The sequence below is a fragment of the Leptonychotes weddellii genome, chromosome 4 (assembly GCF_054177405.1).
Source record: "Leptonychotes weddellii isolate Sample4059 chromosome 4, ASM5417740v2, whole genome shotgun sequence".
Classification (NCBI taxonomy): Eukaryota; Metazoa; Chordata; class Mammalia; order Carnivora; family Phocidae; genus Leptonychotes; species Leptonychotes weddellii.
This window is the reverse complement of record NC_138372.1, coordinates 162,319,190-162,338,214: the sequence shown is the minus strand read 5'-3', so window position 1 is coordinate 162,338,214 and position 19,025 is coordinate 162,319,190. Positions and strand designations below refer to the sequence as shown.

The 19,025-nt window shown below is 41.6% G+C and overlaps 1 long non-coding RNA gene across 4 annotated transcripts in view; it reads left to right on the top strand.

Moving 5' to 3' along the window:
* The window catches only part of LOC145720986 (uncharacterized), a 61,727-nt gene extending 42,724 nt beyond the window's left edge, over positions 1-19,003 (top strand). For 3 of the 4 annotated variants that reach the window (XR_014144435.1, XR_014144434.1, XR_014144432.1), the window contains 4 exons: positions 8,929-9,005; positions 10,672-12,784; positions 13,857-14,010; positions 17,930-19,003. This is a non-coding gene — a long non-coding RNA (uncharacterized LOC145720986). Of the gene's footprint in view, positions 1-4,560; positions 4,627-8,928; positions 9,006-10,671; positions 12,785-13,856; positions 14,011-17,929 lie in introns of all 4 variants that reach the window. The other variant, XR_014144433.1, reaches the window with a different exon arrangement.
* The last annotated feature ends 22 nt before the right edge of the window (positions 19,004-19,025 follow it).

Sequence of the window (19,025 nt, the reverse complement as noted above, 5' to 3'; positions counted from 1 at the left end):
AGCCTGCTTAAGATTCTCTCTCTCCTTTTCCCTCTGCCCCTCACCCTGTGCTCTCTCTCTTTTTCTCTCAAACAACAACAACTACACACACACACACACACACACACACAATTCCTTTTGCTTAAGTGATTTAAGTGGTTAGGGTTCTTTTGTTCCTCATAAGAGGAAAAGTAAATCCACGTGGTTTGAAAGGAACTAAATGGATTAAAACTGATATTTGGACCTAATTCTTTAGCAGACATATCCTAGATGAATTTAACATCATATTCTAAGGGGTCAGGAAATGCAAGGTGACTGAAGATTCTTCAGTGAATTGGCAGTGAATACAATAAAATCGCCTCTGCAGGTCACCTTGAATAATTACATGCGGCTGGACATGGCATATGGGAGAGATTGCAGAAATGAAGTGAGAAAAGTAGGGAACAGCTGGATTATGGAGGTCTCATGTATACCATTCTGGGTCTCTTCAAGCTCCTCACCTTTATACTGTGTTCCGTTGTTTTTTGACAACTTCGTGCACTCATTATTCTATTTTTCATTTCTTAAACTTTTTTTGTTGATAGAAAACATGTATACAGAAAAGTGAAAAATTTGGTGAATTTTTATCAGTTGAGCAGGGCCCATCTAATCAGCACCAAGATGAAGAAACAGAATCTGAAAAGATCCCCAAAACTCTCTGGAGCACCTTTAGTTATTACTCCTTACAAAGAACAAGCACAATCCTGGCTTCTAATACCATTGATTAACATTATCTTTATGTAAATGGAATTGTACAGTATGTGCTCTTTTGTGTTTGGTTTCACTCATTCCTTTTTTTTTTTTTTTAAGGTTTATTTATTTATTTATTTGACAGGGACACAGTGAGCGAAGGAACAGAAGCAGGGGGAGTGGGAGAGGGAGAAGCAGCCCCCCCGCTGAGTAGGAAGCCCAATGCGGGGTTCGATCCCAGGACTGTGGAATCATGACCTGAACTGAAGGCAGACGCTTAACCAACTGAGCCACCCAGGCGCCCCTGGTTTCACTCATTCCACATGAGTCTGTGAGACTCATCCGTATTGTTACATGTAATTACGTTCACTTATTCTCACTGCTGCATAATATTTCATTATAGAAACGTGGCAGTCTCTCCACTCAACTATAGATGGGCATTTGATTCATGTTGAGCCTTTGGCTATTATGAACAGTGCTGCCAAAGGGTATTTTTTCCTAGATATATGTAGGCCTTTCTGTGGCATATACGCCGGGAAATGGAATTGCTAGACTTCTGGCTACGTGTACGTTCAATGTCAACAGATACTGCTAAACTATTTTCCAAAATGGGTGTGTAATTTATAGGCTGAAGAGCAGATTATGAGAGCCACTTTCTTTAGTTAATTCATCACACCTTTATGCGAGTCTACGCTGGACATGATGTTGATCTGGGCACTGTGGAGCGGGAGAAAAAGAAACTGAGGTGCCTGTCCTCAAGGAGCTTAAAATTTAGTCAGAGACCCAGACATTCAAGCAGTTAATAACCAGGTCAGGTCGAAGGAAGTAACTGCTTTAAAGGAAATACAGCAACATGGAGGGGAGGGGCCTCTCAGAAACAGATTCGGAGAGGTCAAATGGTTTTTCATGGCTGAGCTGGTGGATGGTGGAGTCTGTGTTATCTACAAGGTCCTATGAAGGCAGTTCTTGTACTCTTGCTGTATGCATACTCTGTTATCCCCGGAATGCATCTTCAGGGGCCCCTGGCAGGCTCAGTTGGTAGAGCATGGGGTTGTCAGTTTGAGCCCCACGTTGGGCATCGAGCCTACTTAAAAAAGAAGGCACCTTCTGAGAATAATCTGGAACATAAGGCAGGCACGTCATGAGGTAGAAGAAGCATGAAAGATTGCATCATAAAAATAAAAGATTGAATCATAAAAGCTGGCTTTCACGTACTAGGTTTGAGATCTCTTAGCTCTCTAAGAGATCTGATCTCTTATTCATAAGAAAAGGAAAACAGTGATGACTACTTCACAGAATAGTTGTGAAGAGTGAATGAGTTAATATTTGGTAAAATATGCAGTCCATTGACTGGTAATAGGAATTTCCAACAAATGGCATTTCAACCTAAATTTGTTGAACCTGACCAAAGATAGATTCTTTCCAATTAATATTGAACTGGGTGTGAAATAAATATTCGGTGGTTATTAACTCAGTGACTCACTGACTGGCTGCACTGTCAAGGGAGAGTGAATTTTTGTGTTTTTTTTGTTTTTTTTTCTTTTCTTTTCTGGAGGCTTATGGAAAAGAACAGACAAGGATTTTTCTGGTTTAGTGTTTGAGTTGGAAGATGACAAAATGATCTCTTGTGTCCCTTCTCCAGACCCCAGACTTGATGATTCAGAACCATTTCAGGGAAATATGATTCCATTTTAGCCGATTTCTTTGATTAGTTATTCTGCAAACCTTCTGTGTATCTCCCCCCTCCCCCCCATTATGTTTCTATACTGGGGATCTTCAGATTTCATAGCTGTTTCAGAAACTTTATTGATTTTTTTAATTGAATCTTTACAGAATTTTTTGGTTCACACACATAAAAACAAGCAGTGAAGTGCAATTTGTCTTCTGTTTTTAATCTTTACCAAGCATTGGAAAGGAAGGAAAAAAATATTTTATGAAAGTAATAAGCTTTCCTGGGGCTTTTGCTAAGGGATTTATTTTTCTATTGTTCTGGAGAAAAAGCACATTCCTCCTAATATAACTGTCCATTTGACTGCTCATTGCAGAACCAAATCTGTGCACTTTTATTGTACCTCCTCCAAGAACTTTAGAGACACCGACATTATATTAATCTCTGTGTCTCCCACTGCTAAGGATTCCTGATTTCCAGGCACAGAGGTAGCAGACATTTTCCTCTGCCTGGCTTCCAGACTTCATGCTGATGGAAACCACAGTCTGGTGCTTTGACTCAACAGACTGTTCAAGGGGCCATGGGACAGATGCTCCCTGCTGAATCCCAAGTGCCAGATTCAGAGGCAAGAAACACGCTTGTGTTTGAAACACACTTTAGGAGTTTGTAGCAAGGGGTGGCCAGAGTCTGTTTATCCAACTCAGGTGCAAGATTTTACCACCCAACCTGTTTTCTGCCACATCTGGGGTGTCACCCTGTATTTGTTACCTGGGGATGCTGGGACAAATTACTACAGACTAAGGTGGCTTAAAACAACCGAAATGTATTCCATCATATTTGGGGAGGCCAGAAGTCCAAGGTGTCAGCAGGCTACCCTCCCTCCAAAGGGTCTAGGGAAAAATCCCTCCTTGCTTCTTCTGGTTTCTCTGAAGGCTCCAGGTACTGCTTGGCTTTTGAAAACAGCCCTTATCTCTGCTTCTGTCTTCACATGGCCTTCTCCTCTTCTCTGTGTTTCCTCTTCTGTCTCTTATAAGGACTCTTGCTGTTGGATTTAGGGCCTGCCGGCATAATCCAGCATGATCTCATCTTGAGATCCTTAACTTAATTATATCCGCAAAGACCCTTTTTCTAAATAATGTCACATTCATAGATATTAGGCATGGAAGTATTTTTGGGGGGCCACCATTCAACCCATTGCACACTTTTAGATGAGAAAAAAGGTAAATATGGTAAGGTGCAGGTTGTGTATTGTCTCCAGGGAAACAGGTTCAGAATTGTGTACTGGCCAGGGAAGAAACTCAGATTCTGCTCACACCTCCCATTTATTGTTTAGTGCATTAGGCACTGTTTTCAATATTTTTCACAAGCACATTGTTTCCCAAAGTGTGACATCTGTGATGGGAGGGGAGATGTTTTTAAGCTATAGATAGACAAATTTTGTTGTTAGTTTCATAGTTATGTATTAACTTTCTCTTGGGGATTGTGATATAAAGTTTCCTTTTAAAATGATACTATTTAGCTAAAAATCACAAGTTGAACTATAGAAAGCTCTAAAGAAAATATTAGAAAAGAAACACAAAACAAAGAAAACTCATGAGGTGGTGCATGAATGACTGAAGTTTGACAAACACTGAATTATCTCATTCATCTTAATCTTCAGTAGTTTCTTTTTCTTTTTTTTTTTTAAGTTTTTAAAATTTATTTAAGTCATCTCTATACCCAACTCATGACCCAGAGATTAAGAGTCACACATTCTTCTGACTGAATCAGCCCGGTGCCCCCAATATTCATTAGTTTTATTTTAAAAGTGAATGATATCAGCACTATTATGTTCCTTTTACAAATAAATCAAGGACATAACTGTTTAAACATGGTGGATGAAACCCTGTTTTCAATCTGGCCATTAAATGACAGTAAAAAATGATCTGACCCACAAGGTCCAGGAGAACATAAACAGAGATGATATAGGGATGCCAACAAAAATTCAGAAGATGGGAGCAGATGATGAGTCTATCTGGGGCACCAGATCAGAGAAAGCTGAATGCTAAGTGTCTACAGAGGAGGAAGCCAAGACACAAGTTAATTTGTGCTGTTGAATGGCTTGGGAAGTGTAAGCCACACATAGACTGGGAGGAAAACAGGAAGATTGATTTTCTTTTCTTTTCTTTTCTGTTTTTTTAAAGAATCATGTGGATTGTTACATTTCTCCCCTTCCCAGCAAAAGATGGTTGGCGATAAACTCTCTGGAGGTATTTAACCAGAAGGATTTAACTCTGGAATATCAGGCCTGCTGAATTTAGGGATGCTGATCTGAGATAAGGGGAATTACATGAAAGTTTTCATCCTAAACAGTGAGACCTCAATCAATCCCCCACTTAGCTGTGAGAATGCTAACAGCCAGGCTTATTTCTCTTAGGCAGGAGATTGGGGAATTTATTTCTGGGAAAAACCATGTCTCTGCCACAATAACCTGGAGACAGTGATAGTTGACGGTTCCAAGTGAAAAACCCAGGCTTTGCTCCATCACCCTGTTGAAAGCCACCACCCAATAGACTCTGCCCAGTTACCATTAGTGCCTCATTCTTCATGTGAATGAACAGCCAAGGATCACCAGGTTTGGAGAAAAGCTCAGACTAAAAGAGACATAAGCAGAAAAGTGAAACTTGGAGGAAATGGTCAATTCAGGGAGCAGAGGAAATTTAAAAGAAGCAGAAGTTATGAATAATATTCTCAGAAAAATAGGTAAATCAACACATCCATGAAATAAGAACGGCATGCTTTGAAAAGGAACAAAAATGGGAAGTTACCCTAGAAGTTAAAATAGGATTTCTGAAATAAAAGCTCCAAGAATAAGATTGCAAAATAAAGTTGTGGTGCCTGGTGGCTTAGTCAGTTAAACGTTTGCCTTTGGCTCAGGTTGTGATCCTGGGACCCTGGGATCAAGCCCCAAATCAGGCTCCCTGTTTGGCGCAGAGCCTGCTTTTCCTTCTCCTTCTGCCTGCCACTCCCCCTGCTTGTGCTCTCTCTCTTTCTCTGTCAAAAAAATAAATAAATAAAATCTTTAAAAAAAATTGCAAAATAAAGTTGAAGGAATTTTCCAGAAACTAGAGTAAAAAGAAAATGAGAAGAAATTAGGAAAGATAAAAATAATAAGTGCATTTAGGCCAGCAAGTCCCAAATATGAATGACAGAAAGTTTAGGATAGGAAATGAGAGAAATAGAGATGAGGAATTTACCCAAGAAAAGTTTTTAAGTTTCCCAGAAAGGATGAGTAAACATTCTCAGATCGAAAGGGATCTGGATTATTAAAAGAAACTAAAAGCTTCTAATAATTATATAGAAAACAAATAGACAAAAGCCTCCAAAACAGTTTGCGTAAAGAAAGAGTGAGGAATCAGAAGGGTGTCAGAGTTTTCAATCTCAGAACCAGTAGTCAGTAGCTAAATGGATAATGTATTTTTTATTTTCACCATACAACGTGATTACAATACCATTGACTAAACTCCCTATGCTGTAATATTTTCAAAAGTTATAGAGGTGTCTTGGTAACTTAGTTGGTTAAGCAACCCACTCTTGATTTTGGCTCAGGTCATGATCTCGTGGTTATGGGATTGAGCCCTCATCGGGCTCTGTTCTCAACAGGGAGTCTGAGATTCTCTCTCTCTCCCCCTCCCTCTCCCCCTCCCTCTTCCCCTTCATCTCTGCGCATTCTCTCTCTCTAAAATAAATAAGTAAATCTTAAAAAAAAAGTTCTAAGAAAGAACCATTTTCTGTTTAGAGTTTTTTAATTTTTTTTTTTTTTTTTTTTTTTTTACCCAGCGACACTACCAATTAAGAAGAATAGAAAAAAGACACTTTTGGTCATTCCAGGTCTGAAAAAGTTGCCTTGTGTGCCTCTTTTTCAAGACACAATTTGAAGATGTGCTTCTCCCAAATGAAGGTGTAATGCAAGCTTTAAGATTTTTTTTTTTTTTTGACAGAGAGAGCGAGAGAGGGAACACAAGCAGGGGGAGTGGGAGAGGGAGAAGCAGGCTTCCCTGCTGAGCAAGGAGCCTGATGTGGGTCTCAATCCCAGGACCCTGGGATCATGACCTGAGCCGAAGGCAGACGCTAAACGGCTGAGCCACCCAGGCGCCCCGTAACGCAAGCTTTAAAAAGTGCAGTTGAACAAAGAGGATTCAACAATGAACAGAAGCAAAAAGAATCCCCAGGTTGATGATGAGGGGCTGTCCCAGGGTGATAGATCAACCACAGGCCTGGAAAGTGATTCTCTAGGTTGGACTAGGGAGAAGAGAGGGCTTTCACAGAGATGGCTCCAAGGCAAAAAGAAGCTTCTAGATCACCTGATGTGTTAGACCCATTGAAAGATGAATATACTTTTGTCAGTGCTTATACCTGAATAATTAGACATTAGCACACAAAACCAAGCATATAAAAAATGAGAAAAAACAGTCAAACAACCATGAAAGTGTCACAGTATGGTATATAGTGAATTCTATCTATCTATCTATATCTATATCTATCTATCATCTATCATCTGTCTATCTATCTATCTATCTATCTATCTATCTATCTATCATCTATCTATCATCTATCTATCATCTATCTAATCTATCATCTATCTATCTACTTTTTGCAGTGTCTGGCTGGCTCAGTTGAAGCATGTGCAACTCTTGATCTTGGGGTTGTGAGTTTGACCTCCACATTGGGTGTAGAGCTTACTTAAAAATAAAATCTTAAGAAAAAGAATAAACTATATATATATACTTTTTAAAGTGAGCTCTATGCCCAATGTGGGGCTCATCTCACGACTCCAAGAGCAAGAGTCGCATGTTCTACTGACTGAGCCCGCCAGGTGCCTTGTTATTTATAATTGTATTATGATATCAAACAGAGTGCCAATTTAACCAAAAGTGGAGACATGGATGGTACAGAGGGAGTGAGTGTCTCTGTATTTGGGGGTGGCAGGGGGGTGGGGCAGGGAAGCAGAGACTGGCCATACGGGAGGAGGGAAACTGTCATCTTCCCTAGTAGGAAGTCACTAGATCATGTGTCAAACAGGAGGGACTAAGAACTTTCAGGGGCACCTGGCTGTCTCAGTCAGTGGAGCATGCAGCTCTTGATCTCAGGGTTGTGGGTTTGAGCCCCACTTTGGGTGTGGCAGTGACTTAAAAATAAAATCTTTAAAAAGTTTTTTTAAAAAAGGAGAATTTTCAATGTGGCCTATCCTTTGGAAATACAGAAGTAAATGCCCAGAAAGTTGAAAGTGGTTTCCTTCAGGAGTGGGATTAGAGATAGAGCAGCTGGACAGTTGTTAGCTGTGTGAAACCCTCAGATTTTTATGTTCATGCATTATGTGGATTAAAACCAAGTAAATAAATAAATTAAAAATGAGAATTAGAGAGGCTGAGTGTTGGAAGGGCCACAGGTAGTAAACAGCAGGACCAGATCTGGAGTGGGGTACAGCTGACTTCAAAACCCCAAACCAGGGGCGTCTGGGTGGCTCAGTCGGTTAAGCATTGGACTCTTGATTTCAGCTCGGGTCATGATCTCAGGATTGTGAGACTGAGCTCTGTGTTGGGCTCTCCCCACTGGGAGTGGAGCCTGCTTGGGATTCTCTCTCTCCCTCTACCCTCTGGTGCGTGCGCATGCTCACTCTCTCTCTCGCTCCAATAATACAAAAACAAAAACAAAAAGCCCCACAAAAACCCAACTATTAAGCTCTACCTCCTCGTCTTCATCTCCTTCTCTCCTCTCTCCACTCTCCTTTGACTCCTTTCTCACATTCTATCACTCATTCCCTCTTCCCATTCTTCCCTAGGCCCCTTCCTTCTTTTTTCCTGCTTCTCTTCTACCTCTCCTGCATTCTTGTCCCTTGTCTCAAGTGCACCTGACCTCCTGACCTTTTGCAAGGCTCTCCACATGCCCTGCTAGATGGGTGTGATGATCTCTCCAGCCATTGCAGGGCCTCTGCTGGGTCCTGGCCGCCCTCGCCCAGAACCTGGCACGGCCCGCGCTTGCACACTTTCACAACCTGGTGATTTTTCTTCTTAAATTTAGGGTTGGCTTTTCTCACCTGTGAAGTCTGAACTCTGCAGGGTATTATTTTTAGACATTTCATTTTAGGAGAAGGCAAAAGCCCTGCTCCTTTTGGGTGGATTTCATGAATCCCCAGGAGTATCCAGACAAAAAGCACTAAAAGATAATTCCGTTCTTGAGTGATTTAATAGTTTCTTGGCTCAGCAGGTACATTACTTTGGTAAATTGGAAGGAAAAACTCCTTTTTTTTTCCTGATAAAAAAAGTAATAATTCTTTCTTGTAAGAAAAATAGGAAATACAAAAAAGCACAAGGAAGAAAATGGAAACGTGTAATACCACCTTCTGGAGATAACCAGACTTAAGTCTTTGGTGTTTATCCCTTTAGTCTTTTTATGTATATGTGCACATATAGTACTATTTAACAAAATTGAAGACATACTGTATATATTATTTTACAACACTTTTGTATTAATATTTTTATAAACTTTTTCTCTTTTTTTTTTAAACGCAGAACTTGAACTCATGATCCCGAGATCAAGACCTGAGCTGAGACCAAGAGTCGGACGCTCAACCAACTGAGCCATCCAGGTGCCCCATCTAATATAACTTTTAATTCCTACCTACGATTTAGTTAGGTACATGGATATTCTGCAATTTGCATTAATTCAGTATACATTTGAAATGACTTAAAGACGTTATTTTTAAAGAGTGGTAAACATTAATAGCGCTCTAAAAAGTATTTTATATTTCTTCCCAATGACCATGTGGCAGAGATGATACTTATGAATCCAACAAATCCTGCTTTTTGGTCCTCCCTCTAGGCCTATGGAAAACCATATTTCCCAGTTCCTTTGAGGTTAGTTCAGGTCATGGAAGCGGTTCTGGTCAGGAGTGTGAGTGGAAGTGACGTGGGTTACTTTTTGAATGGTGCAGGAAAAACACCTTTGAAATTTTCCAATATTTCTTTTGCTGCCATGGTGCTCATGGAGGCCTCGATTTGGGATGAAGTCACAACATGAAGCATCCTTGTTCCCTGGGTCACAGTGTGGAGCACAGGTACCCTGGAGAATTACCCAGCCTATGACCTATGGATAACTCTGGATGGGTGATAAATTAATAGAGGTTAACACCTGAGATTGGATTGTAAGTTTCTCAGCACAAGGCTGGTCTATCCTGACTGACATGGACCATATATAGAAGTGATCTAAAATGATTTAAAGCACTTCTGGTGTGCCTGGGTGATGCAGTTGGATAAGTGTACGACTCTTGGTTTCAACTCAGGTTGTGATCTTGGGATTGTGGGATAGAGTCTTGTATCGGGTTCCATGCTCAGCTTGGAGTCTGCTTGAGATTCTCTCTCCCTCTGCCCCTCCTCCACCTCAAATAAATAAATAAATCTTTTTTTTTTAAAGATTTTATTTATTTATTTGACAGAGAGAGACACAGCGAGAGAGGGAGCACAAGCAGGAGGAGTGGGAGAAGGAGAAGCAGGCTTCCCGCAGAGCAGGGAGCCCGATGCGGGGCTCGATCCCAGGACCCTGGGATCATGACCTGAGCCGAAGGCAGACGCTTAATGACTGAGCCACGCGGGCGCCCCAATAAATAAATCTTCTCCAGATACATTGATTTACTGATTATCTCTCAGCATTTATTGACTGAGGATCTTATGTGCAGGCAGAGTGTCAGCCCCTAAAAGGACACAAAATAGTGAGAGACATAATCCTGGCCCCCAAAGCAGACAAATGAGGATGGCATAGATTATGAAAGTTAAAACAATGGAAATGCTCTTGTAGAGATTGCACAACTTCTTAGCATCACACCAGATAGGATAACCTTGGGGAAGGCTGCTGAAAACTTTAAGCATTGGTTAGGAGATGTATACATGGTGGGGGAAGATCTTTCTAGGGAAAAGGACAGCACATGCAAGGCACAGAGAAACACGTGACATGGCGTGGCATATTTGGAAACCCAACCTGTCCATTAGTAGGGAATGGAGGACAACGAAACCATGTTATTTCTGATAATAGGGAGCTCACTGCCTTTCAAGAATAACTGTCTCAGTATTAAATGGACCCGATCAGCAGGAAAGTCTTTCTTAGGCGAAACAAAAATATTTCATCTCCTAATTTTTTCATGACTTGGCCCTCATTTTCTTCTCTGGAGATGAACTCTTTTTTACGTGATAGTTCCTCAAATATCTATGATACTTTTTATGTCCCCCTTAATCCTGTGTTGTTTTCTTTTTCTTTTTCAGGCATTACTTCTGATCTTTTAAAGGTGGTGCGTAAAGTCTTGCGCAAAACCTGGCATATGGTAGTTACTCAATGTATGTTGGATGAATGAATGCACAGGTCAATTCAGAAGTAGTCAGCAGCAGTCTGCTCAGTACAAAATTGTGAAGGACAATAATTTAGTACATCTAGGCGTTAGCATTTATTTATTTATTTTTAAAGATTTTATTTATTTATTCATGAGAGACAGAGAGAGGGAGAGAGGCAGAGGCAGAGGGAGAAGCAGGCTCCCCGTGGAGCAGGGAGCCCGATGTGGGACTCGATCCCAGGACCCTGGGATTATGACCTGAGCCGAAGGCAGATGCTTAACCGACTGAGCCACCCAGGCATCCTGGCGTTAGCATTTATTGAACACTTAGATTTTTGCCAGGCAATTTACCACATTCTCTACAGGCATAGCAGCTCCTAATCTTCACAACAGCTCTGTGATGTAGATACTAATATTATTACTATCTTAGTGAGGAGGAGGAAGAGGTTGGCAGAGGTGTGGTACCTTGCTCTGTTACAAAGCTCATAAATGGTAGAACTGGGATTTGAACTCATGCCTGTTGAATTTCAGAACCTGTTTTTAACTGTTTTCAAAGTGTCCTATGATCTCATCTGACTCTCCTGCCAACCCTCTTGTGAGCATTTCACTGCATCCATTTTTCTGAATAAATACATTTAAAAAATTTTAATTCCAGTGTAGTGAATGTACTGCATTTCACCTCATTTTATACTTGCATGTCATGAGAATCAGCAAAGCTAAAACACAAGGTCACACACCTTGCTCAGTTTGGAGCTAGGATTTGTCGAACTTCAAAAACCATGACTACTTGATCCTTTCATGCTATTTTGTGGAGAGAATGATTTAGGTCATGACGTCCTCAGGATTTTTCTGAAGAGACAGAACCCCAACTTCTCTTCCCTTTTATTATTTCACTCAGATCAATGTCCAGTGAACAAATTAAAAAGTCAGGAGTGCAGCTGCTTAATATCATTTTAAAATGTTCACAAATAATCTGTATTGAAGTTTGGACTGAGAATCACCTTTTCCTACTGTCCTTGGATTTGCTTGCTTCTGCACAGCCCCTATCAGGTTGGGGCAGGGGTCTTCTCCAATGCTGCATGAGATGTGGTACAGCAGAAATCACCCCTTATGCGCAGTAGGAGACTTGAGGTCTAATTCCTAAATGGTGATCATCTGGCCTTATCACCTTGAGAAAGTCACATCTCTCTTTGGCTTTTATTTTCTTATCTGTAAGGGGAGCAAACTAATGAAGAAGTAACGATGTTCTTTTATACAGTCTTCCCAGCCTCCAACTCCCTGTCTCAGACTATGAGGATGCTGTCTCCCCTCTTGGTATGGGGAGGACACCTTCTCAGGAGAGATTTATTTCCTGCTTTGAAGGGACAAAGGAGGTCAGAGTGTCCTACTTGTATCTGCTGTTTCTTAAGTAAGTAACTTTAATTCAAAATAATTAATATGCCAAGATGCTTCCTTTTTTCCTTCTGTAGTAGGAAATTAAATAGTGGGACTATATAATTGTAGTTACCAGCTATTACCTGTTTTATTTATTTTATTTATTTTGAGGATTTTATTTATTTATTTGAGAGAGAGTGACAGAGATAGGGAGAGAAAGCACAAGTGGGGAGAAGTGGGAGAAGCAAACTTGCCACCGAGCAGGGAGCCGGACGCGGGCTCGATCCCAGGACCCCGGGATCATGGCCTGAGCCGAAGGCAGACGCTTACCCGACTGAGCCAGTGAGGTGCCCCTGTTATGTTTTATATGTAACATGCGCTCTGCTGAACTCTTTATATGTAGTCTTCATGGTAACCTGATGGAATGACTATTATTACTAACTCCATTTAATTAATTAATTAATTTTTAAAAGATTTATTAATTTATTAGAGAGAGAGAGAGTGCGTGAGCAGGGGAGGGGCAGAGGGAGAAGGGGAGAGAGAGAATCCTCAAGCAGACTCCCCAACATGGGACTGGATCTCAGGACCCCAAGATCATGACCTGAGCTAAAACCAAGAATCCAATGCTCAACTGACTGAGCCACCTCCGTGCCTCTACTAACTCCATTTTAGAGGTAAGAATCCAAGAATCAGAGGAGCTAAACATAATTTGCCCAAAGCCATGTAGACAGTTATCAGATAAGATTCAGCCGTGGCAGCTGTGGGTGGGGCAGCCATGGGACTTCGGGTTTGGAACGCTGATGCTGGAGTCTGGCCTCCACAAACCAGTCCAGGTAGCTCCTCGAGCCTCTGCCCCTCACCCAAAACTTAGGGACAGTGGAAGAGCCTGCTTCACAGAGTTATTTTTCCAGTTAAAAGGGAAAATATGTATACCATTCTTAACTATAGGACTTAGCGCATGTTAAGTAGTCAAAACCGTTAATTGCTATGCTTAGCAGTTCTAGAGCAGCTGTCGAGTGGTTACTAACTTTTCTTTTGGTCATGAATCTGATGACAGATGTCCAGTGAAAAACAGAGGTCTGAGAAATCACCTTACATAAACTTTCAAGGATTTATGGTGAAGGAGAGAATAGGCCACCCCCAAACACTCCACCTTGGCATATTGATTATTTTGAATTAAAGTTCCTTAAGAAACAGCAGATAAAAAAGGGCACTCTGACCTCCTTTGTCCCTTAAGAGCTGGAAATAAATCTCTCCGGTGAAGGTGTCCTCCCCATACCAAGAGGGGAGACAGCATCCTCATAGTCTGAGACAGGGAGTTGGAGGCTGGGAAGACTGTATAAACGGACATTGTTACTTCGTCGTTAATGTGCTACGTACGCCAAGCCCAAACCCCTTTTTTGTCAAATCTTCAGGAATAATTGTTTCTTTGTCTAAAAGGCATAAAAGCAGCCTGTTTTGGTCACTTCTTTGACTCTCATGTTTCCATGAGCTCTCGTATGCACAAAATTAAATTTGTGTTCCTCCTGTTAATCTGTTTTATGTCAATTTAGCTATTAGGCCAGTCGAAGAACCTAGAAGGGCAAAAGGGACAAGTTTTCCTCCCTTACAGTGGATTCCAGTACATCCACAGGCATCCAAGGGTTAATAAATCCAAGGTTAATATTTCCTGGGAAGGCAGAATCTCCCAGATGGGAGATTTTTAAAATGGATGTTTCTCTAAATGTTTCTCTTTCTTCCTTTAAGGCAAGGGCTTAAAACAAAAACACAAACACAAACACAAACAGAAAGCAAAAAGCCTCCTGTAGTCACTGCCTCTTCTGTCAACCAACAACACTCATTTCATCCCCTGGGGGCCTGAAGTCTCCTTTGCCGCCTGGAGCTCAGGGAAATTCCCCAGGTATTGTGTGCTTACTCCTTCAGCTGCCATTCCTGCATTTTCTGCCTCAGCTCCTCCAGCATGATTATCTCTACATATTATTCCGGCCCCATAAAAATGCATACACCCTGTCAGCGTGGAGTAAGCCGGACTGCCTGTGCTGCTGGGGTTTGCGGGGCACATTTCCCCCTGTTTGTGGAAAAACAGCGAACGACATGAAATTTTTTGTTACGGTGCAACCCTACTCTTTGAGGGGGCGGTGGAATGGGGATGGGATGGAGGGTGCGAAGGAGATCCCTATCATTACAACCCCAAGGACAGAGGCGGGACAAAGCAGAGCTCAGGAAATAATCGTTGAATAAATGAATTTAGTGCAATAGGCACAGGAGATAGGGAGAGATTATTTCCCTCAATTATTCTTGGACTAGCGTTTATTTGTCAAGTATCAATTGATATATATATTTTTAAAGATATATATATTTATTTTAGAGAGAGAGAAACAGAGAGCGGGGGGGTGGTGTGTAGGGGCAGAGGGAGAGGGAGAGAGAGAATCTCAAGCAGACTCGCCCCTGAGTGTGGAGCCTGATGCAGGGTTCGATCTCACAACCCTGTGGTCACGACCCCAGCCGAAACCAAGAGTTGGACGCTCAACCTACTGAGCCACCCGGGCGCCCCTCATTTGAGATACTGTGTGTCATTACTACGCAATGCACTGGAGGTTCAACTTTGAACAATACATACGGGGTCACAGCTGACATGAGGCATTTAATCTAGTGTATACATCAATGAAATGTTATGGAGTCAAGAGACCCAGATTTCCTTAGCAAGGTATAAGGCACAGGCGGAATATTATCATGATGGTGACTGTCTTTATCCATCCACTCATTCATTCATTTATTCCTTCAGACACCAGCATTTACTGACAACCTACGCTGTGTGAGGTTCGGAGCTGTGCCAGACTCTCTTTGCTATTCTGTACATTGGAGGATGTTCAGCAGCATCCTGGTCTCTACTCACCGATGCCAGAAGCAGCCCTAGTTGTGATAACCAAAGATGTCTCCAGATAGTGGCCAATAGCCCTCGGGAGGCAAAATTACCTCCAGTTAAGGACCACTGCTCAAATGAATAAGGCATCGCCTCTGACATCAATATTAAGTGAAAATAACTGATAATATTAGTAACCACACCAACAATGACAATGTATGAAACACCTCCTTTCTGTTGGGTTTTGTGCCAGGCACATTATCTTCTTTCATACTTACAACAATCCTAAATATTTATTTAAGGATTTCCAAAGATTTATGATGAATAACTCGAATGCTGGGGGACGAGTCTGAGGACCCAGAGGGGGTCCCACGGGACTGGCCAAAGGGCCCCTTGGCTTCATAAAGAAATCGAATGTGAGCCAGCAGGAGGTGAAAGCACAATTTAGTGAAGATATAGAGAGAACAGATACGGATGGACCATCTGGGAGACTTGGAAAGGAATGGAGCATGATTTTGTCTTTGTTCTGGGTCTGCGGTTTTTATCGAGGACGATGGTCTGGTGTATGTGCCCTTTTAGGCATCCAGGGAACCGTTTAGAGCAAAGGCGAGGGCCCAGGTGGAACCAGGGGGTCTTGGTGTTGAGATGATCAGCTCTGGTGGTCTGGAATACATGCATGATGGCTTTGGCAAGTCCTTCTTGCCTGGTCCTTCCTTAGATGTCATCTATTCTAGAGAAATTACTAACTCCCTGTCCCTTGGGAGGGACACTATTTGCATCACAAGACATGTATAGGGTGTGCTGGGGGTGCTGGTCTGAGCCAGAATAGAAGCAGGAAAAGAAACAAAGGAGAAAAACAGCTTTTTCTCTCCTGGGGTCCCTTCTGCTTCCCTGTCTCAAATCTATTCACAGTTATTTCTGGATGTAGGAATTACAAACTTCTAAAAGCAAAAATCAATGTTTAAGATGAGAGGAATTATGGCACTTAAGTTCTTAGGGATGGTAGAGGCTAAAATTGGGAAGATTGCATTTTCAAAGAAGTGTTAGATTATTTGATTGAGTAGAAATGCTAAAGCAAGCAATTCTCACAGGAGAACATATAGGTAGCTAAACTCTTCCTTTCTTTGTGCTTTTGGTTTATATTGGCTCAACTCTTCATTTGATTCTTTGTGTATTTATTTTTAATTTTGGGGGGAGCATACATGTTAAATTTTTGTTTATATTTGAATTGAGTAAACCCTTACACTTATCCTTCCTATCACTAACAAAGTGAATATAATGGGATGTTTTCTGGGGTTCAGAACAATAATTAATAATTGAGTTTCAGAGTAGAAAGTCAGCTTAGTTGTATAAAATCCAAACATCCAGTTTACTGGTGAAGAATCCAAAGCTAAGTAGGAGGAACTGAATTGCTCCAGGTCAGGAATCTCCAAACTACAGCCTGTGAGTCAAATTTGGCTGTTACTTGTTTTTGAAAATATATTTTTACTGGGACACAGCCATGCTCATTTGTGTTTATGCATTCTTTATGGCTGCTTTCAAGCTACAACGACAGAATTGATTAGCTGTGGCAGAGACTCTCTGTCCCTCAAAGCCTAAGATATTTACTGTCTGGTTCTTTATAGAAAATATTTGTAGGGGTGCTTGGGTGGCTTAGTCTGTTAAGTGTCTGACTCTTGATTTTGGCTCAGATCATGACCTCAGGGTTGTGAGATGGAGCCCCTCGTTGGGGTCCACACTGGGCATGCAGCCTACTTAGGATTCTTTCTTTGACCCTCCCCTTGCTCCTCCCCCCTCATATATATATATGTATATATATATACACATATATATGTATGTATTTGTCAACTCCTACTACCACAAACTAGGGCTGGAAAAGACTCAAGAGACTCAGAGTTAATGCATTTCTCAATGGGCGGAGTAGAAAATCCTTGGGCTCTAGAATCAAGGACAGGTTTGAATCCTGTCTCTGTCCTTCACAAGCTGTGTGACCTTGAACATGTAACTTGATCCCTTTGAATCTTGTTTTCCAGTTGAATAAAATTGGGATGAATTGGGATGAATACATTCTGCAATTTTGTTATGTGATGTATGAATGTCTGATAAAGTCTCTGGCACATACTCAAAATAGATGATATTAAAATGCAGTGCCCTTGGGGGCATCTGGCTGGCTTGGTAGAACTCGCAACTCTTGATCTTAGATCGTGAGTTTGAGCCCCACATTGGGTGTACAGATTACTTAAAAATAAAATCGTAAAAAAAAAAGCCCTTTCCACTTAACAATGGTGACTTTTACTCATTTATTCAATAAACATTTATTAAAAACCAGGTACCTTGGTAGGGACCGCGGGCACAAGAATTGGCCTCTGAACTCAATTTCAGCCAAGCAGAGAGAACGGGTAGGAGAGGCACCTAACCTAGACTTTATTCAAGTATGGTTTCCTGAAGAAGAGGACGTTTTATCTAAGACCTTAAAAAAAGGTAGGGGTTAGCAAGGCATAAGAGATGGCGGTGAGCTAACGGATATTTCATGGCAAAGGAAAGAAGTATAGTAAAGGACCTAAGATTAGCAAGACATGGCACACTTAAAGTGCTAAAAAAAAATGTTCAGTACAGTTTGAGTGGGAATTCAGTCTTGGGAGAAAAAAGGGAGAGATGTGGCTGGAAAAGTGAGCAAGATCCAGATCCTCAACAGTGAAGGTAGCAGACACTGTTCCTGCCTCCCCCACAGCCATGGCCCTTTCTTTACTGACTGAATCATGATTTTGTAGGAGCAGCAATACACCTGCCTGAGAGGACAGAGCCTTTGCAGCAACGAGTGGTCCAAGGTGAGCTCCTGCCTGGGATCTGGCCAGGGAGATGTAAGGAGAAGAATGTTGAGGTCTTTCAGAAAAGAGTTTTCCACTCAAAACTATTGAAGAAAAAGTCCTTTTCCTCTCTTCCTTTTCTGCTTTAGATGCAAGTCAAGTGGGATTATGATGCCTGGAGCCGCTGTAGCACTTCCGACCTTGACAATAAAAGTCAACAGGCTGAGAACAGAGGCAAGAGGTGCATGAAGATCCAGAGACGCTTTGTTTGCTCAGTGTTGGCATTTGGGCCAGTCCCGGGTCTGCAAGCTTCCTGTACAGAAAACAGGACGAAATCACAGCAGCCTTGATGCCCAGTACCCGCCACCCCTCCCCCCACCTGCAAACAAGTTAGCTTCAAATGGATTAGATGACCCTTTGTGACAAGTAGTTAGCCTTTGGTGAGGCTTCCATTTTCTGACCTGCAAAAGGGAGGTGATGATAGAACCACATAAAGGGTTGTTGTGAGGACAGAATAGCATATACATATCGAGAACAAGCATAGCGCCTAGTACATAGTAAGTGCTCAAAATGGTAGGTGGCTATTTTTATTTTTGTTGTATCATTATCTGCAAACTCAAGTTTCTTGAATGACTTTGATATTCTTAAAGATTACCTCATGCTGATGCAAATCAGGAGTTTTCATGGGCATTGCATTAGGGGATTGAATGAGATATTCTCCAAAGCAGATCTCCTCCCTGCCCCCAGCTCACCCCCATCCAGTCACAAACTATTTGTAGTGATCCATTAGCATCTTGAGGAAGTAATTCATTGGGAAGCGAAAAAGAATAGGATAGCTTAAAATAGGCAATATTAGAATGCATCACATGAAGTAAGGATAGAAATTATTTCGTAAAAGTTTTATTTGTTACATTTACTTGTATATGTGTATATTGAGTTGCGATTGTAAAATGTATTTCTGATTGTGGACTGCATTAAAAAACTTTTTTAAAAAAGACTGCCCTAAGGTGCCCTGCACCTCCAGATTCTATGGTTGTTCTCAGATGCTCTGGCTCCTTCCAGCACCGTGCTTTCGAGTTACATAACACCGTCACCCTGCTGACTCACGGTCGGGAAACAGTTCCCTGGCCCACACCGAGGTTTCTCTCCATCACTGTTCATTCTTTTCTCTTTCAGTTCTGCTTTATTTTAAACAGGGGCTAAGGAAGATGAACATCTTCTGTAGAAGGAACTCGTTGCCCACCA